This window comes from Esox lucius, chromosome 2 (genome assembly GCF_011004845.1).
Source record: "Esox lucius isolate fEsoLuc1 chromosome 2, fEsoLuc1.pri, whole genome shotgun sequence".
Taxonomy (NCBI): Eukaryota; Metazoa; Chordata; class Actinopteri; order Esociformes; family Esocidae; genus Esox; species Esox lucius.
Window position 1 is genome coordinate 14,276,604 of NC_047570.1, and position 4,805 is coordinate 14,281,408.

A 4,805-nucleotide genomic window follows, 5' to 3' on the forward strand; every position below is an offset into this window, starting at 1 on the left:
CCTGGCTAGTGTGAATTAACGAAGCCCCCGCCTCTCGCTACCTGCATGCCAACTTCCTGAATGACTCAGCTCATTACATCAGCAGCCTGTGTTCCTGCAGCCATCTCCATCTTGACTGAATGACATCTCATCATCCATGTCAAGGAGGATAAGACCAGAGCCCTGGTGTCACTCAACACCACGCCCACTCTCCTTCATCCGGGTGTCACTCAACACCACGCCCACTCTCCTTCATCCGGGTGTCACTCAACACCACGCCCACTCTCCTTCATCCGGGTGTCACTCAACACCACGCCCACTCTCCTTCATCCGGGTGTCACTCAACACCACGCCCACTCTCCTTCATCCGGGTGTCACTCAACACCACGCCCACTCTCCTTCATCCGGGTGTCACTCAACACCACGCCCACTCTCCTTCATCTCTGGTGTCACTCAACACCACGCCCACTCTCCTTCATCCGGGTGTCACTCAACACCACGCCCACTCTCCTTCATCCGGGTGTCACTCAACACCACGCCCACTCTCCTTCATCCGGGTGTCACTCAACACCACGCCCACTCTCCTTCATCCGGGTGTCACTCAACACCATGCCCACCCTAACTTTAGCCTGGTGTCACTCAACACCACGCCGACTCTCCTTCATCCCTGGTGTCACTCAACACCACACCCACCGTCCTTCATCCCTTGGTATCACTCCACACCATACCCACTCTCCTTCATCTGGGTGTTACTTAACACCATGCCCACTCTTACTTTTGCCTGGTGTCACTCAACACTATTCTCAGCCACTCTCATCCTGATGTCACACAACACCATGCCCACCCTTCTTTACCCTGGTGTCACTCAACTCTGGTGTCACTCCACACCACTCCCACCCTCATTCAGCCCATGTCGGTCAGATCAGTGAGTCTGCCTGATCAGTCATTGGTTCAGAACTATGTCCTCTTCCTGACCTCCAGGACTATTCTGGAAATGGAGACAGATGTCACGAGCCTCGGCAAAGAAATGTTGACTTTTAATTCCCTCATATGGCTGGCAGGGACTCAGCTTGGTTGGATAGTTGAGTCTCAGTGTCTGGTTTCTGGACCTTTCCCTCTGGGCCTGCCCTGTCCAGAACTTCCACAGCAGGCCACAAGAGCCTCTCGGATCGTTGTTCCGTCCCATCAGCTGGCACTGCAACCGTGGCACCAGGCCCAGTCGTCCCTCCAGTGGACGAAGCATTCTGAGTTACGACCCTGAATGATACGCCCTCCTTCTGCCTCCATCTATATCTGTCTCCCTACCATCCAAGCAGGAACAGCCCAACATGCACCTATCCCGCTGCTCACCTTTCTGTTTCTGAGTATTTAACTAAATAGACAAAAAAAGGGGGAACATTTTATCCAAGGCGGAGACGGGCATTCCCATGGTAACCAGGTCCTGTGGTATAGGCAGGGAGATTAGGCCAAGCCTGATGCCATTTGCATACAAATTGCCCAGCTGGTACCTTGTCGTTATGACAACGGCACACAGCTCCCAGAATGCCTTTGGAAGTGAGACACAAAGGCAAAGCAACCGTCCAGCAGCGTCATTGAGAAATGTTTGTCTACATGTTCTCATTTAAATCCAATCTGATAGGGTACGACATAACTATTTTCCAAACACTGAATAAGTGGAAAAAGTCATTCAGATCCCATTTGGTTTTTGGGTTATTATTACTATATTAAAGGTAACAAGTACTTTCATTAATACTTTAACCTGAGATGTTGTTGCAAATTTATTGCACACAAACTGAGAATAAATGTATTTCTTTAATTAGATGTTTTTTGTTTGACTAACTGTGGCCAATTATATATTTTTTTGTTACTTTCAATACATGCTCTAATAAGCTAACACAACCGTGATCCATTTAAATTCTCATAGATTTCTAATATCGAAACTAGTCTTGCCATCTGTTGCCATCTGGTGGCTTTTTCCGGCAATGAACCTTCCACAGTAACAAGCCTCATAACTATATAGTCCTTGGGCACAAATGTGCAGTGTTCCTTGGTCACCTAGTTCAGGTTATTGACCACCACAACAACAGCTGTGCCGTGTGTTTCAATGGTCGCCCCGGTGAACTGCTTCACCACCGAGGTCCCCGTGGGGCTCCGGTTTAATCGCTGGTCTCTGTGTTGTTGTCAAGCCCTTGCAGGCTAATCAATGTCTCCCAATTGTGAAACAGCACAGCCTCCTACCTCAGCTTGTTGCCCTGTCTATACAGGCTGAACCCTATAATGCCAACGCTGCTGCGGAACCCACTGAATTGTTCTGTTACCGAGAGAACCAGTATAAACTGCTTAGGTCTGACAAACATGTGCTGTATCAGCAGCAATAAAAAATGACACTTTCAACCTTTGGTGTGTGTGTGTGTGTGTGTCTGATACACCAGCCTCTGGGAGGAGCAGTGTGTAAAGCTGTCACTCCCACCGTCTCCAGCATATAAATGCAGCAGCTTGCTCTCCAGGGTGCCGATGCTGAGTTCTGTGGACTGGACAGGGTGGAGCGCCTGTGCGTCAGGCTACCCAGCACTGCCAAGGTCACGACGGCATTGCCCCGCAGCTGAGACCTAAAGCCCAGGCAGCCTCTCTTACAGGCTAACTGTCATCCATTCAACATGGCGACGCGTTGGGGACTATGTGGCGCAGGAAAGATCAGTGTGGCTCTTAAAACCCTCCCACCTGGAGACCACATGGTACCCCAATCCACTCTACACAAACAAATACATTTGGTCTTCATTCATGTGCTGTTTCACTCTTCCTGTCTCTCTCGCTCTCTCTCTGTATCTCATCCCCTCTCACTCACAGTCCCTGTCTCAGCCCGGACAGACAGCTTACCTGGAACTAATGGATGTCTGTGTGTTTTTCCTCTCTCAACTCATATAGTGGCGGTGGCTGCAAGGAGTCTGGAACGTGCAAAGGCGTTCGCCAAGAAGCACAGCATTCCTAAGGCCCATGGAAGCTACGAAGAGCTGGCCAGCGACCCAGAGATTGGTGGGTTATTACCCTGGGAGGGACTGGCTGCGAAGCCACAGACAATAGTTGAACGTCAGAGCAGTTTGATGCTCAGCCTTTGTCTCCCCCTCCAGACATAGGCCATTTGGTCTCGCTGTTTCCCAGTGTACACAGAGGTTCACAGGCTTCTGGCTGAGGACTCCATCAGAAACATAAAACTGGTCACGGCCTATTTCGGCTCTCCTCAGCTTCATATCCCCTGCTCAGTGGGGCTGGGAGGAGGCACTCTAATGGACATTGGGGTCTACGCCCTGCAGTTCATGCTGATGGTGTTTAACGGGGAGAGGCCAGTCTATTCACGCCACTGGTGTGCTCCCCAACTCAGGTAATTATTTTGTGACCCTAGTACTGCACGTCCAATGTGTGATGGCCAGGGTTGGTTCTAGGCATTGTTACCTTCTGTCCACTTTTGATCCATGAACAGTCTTTAAACAAACAAGTCAGGGGAGAGCCATCTTTATTCAGCATGAGTATACGGTGTTGACCTCCCATAGTTCTTACGTTTTCCAATAATTACAAAGTTAACACAGTCTTTTATACTCCAACACATCCCCTCCAATATCTGGCTGTCTTCCACTCAAATATGTGTATTCTATATCCTAACCTTACACAGCCTGGTAGTGTCCCCTCTTGAGTTCCTGGCTCCACAGCTTATCAGGTTGTGTGGGGCCCCTCAATAGTGGATACCAACTGCTTGTGATACGGTACCTCATATAGCAAAAGATAAAGAATTACCACTCCTCTAACAAGAGAATAGAACTAAAATACATGTGTATCATCAGGTAAAAACAGGCTTCCTCACAATGGTATGTTCCAACCTACAGTCCATGGACCTACTCATAGAGTTTATGACAGTCACTCCTATCAGGAAGTATGGACATTGTGTTTGAAACCCATCAGTAATGGGGCATCACATTTCCTACCTACTGTCCTTCGAACAGAGATAGTTAGTACTCTCATACATCGCGTCAAGCTTAATTCAGTTACTTTTCATGCCCAATATCTATCATCATAAGCAACATAAGCAAATCAAATTGCTTAGGGCCCCCAAAAGGATAGAGCCGGTACTGGTGATGGTCATCCGTCTGCCAGAAAATATTACTTAGACATAATTGGCACAAAAAGGGACAGTATTATGAGTTTGGAAGTGGGTACAAACCAATGATAGATAACATGCTCTTTGACTTGGTGGTTTACTGGAATGGATGAGCCCAAGCTGGTAGTGAATGTGTTTTCGCTGGTGGTTGACAGGAGTGGATGAGTCCATGGTGGTAGTGATGAAGTTAAATAAATAATAAAAGGTCTCTATCTATTTCACAGGACTAAAGGAGAGCCCCAGAGTCGGACTTGCTCACAGAGCTAATGGATGAATACAGGAAACAGGTGGAAGTGGTCTTCAATGAGGACAGCCAGTGACCATCACCAATAACTACACCCTCCAACATTGGCTGTCTGAACTGTCCAGTAGGACCTGAAGAGATAAAAAAAACACACTGTGTAATTCATCATTGCAAGTATAACCATTTATGTAGCTCTGCGACAGAAAATAAAAATACTTTTCTAAAACATTTTCATGAAATTCTACATAATGTTGACATGACTTCAGACAATACTTAAAGTTATTTATTAGAAAGTAACCTACAACTACTGTAGATTCAGTAGCTTATTCTGAACAGTGAAATTGTGATTTAGTATACGGCTAAATGTTTCTGATAAGAAACTGGAAGGTGTGAGCTGCCCTTATTTTTCAAGTGTGAGATAAATTACCAAAT

At 47.3% G+C, this 4,805-nt stretch overlaps 1 pseudogene; it reads left to right on the forward strand.

The window, feature by feature from the left end:
- Positions 1–2,600: 2,600 nt before the first annotated feature.
- LOC105015822 lies at positions 2,601–4,499 on the forward strand (annotated as a pseudogene).
- The last annotated feature ends 306 nt before the right edge of the window (positions 4,500–4,805 follow it).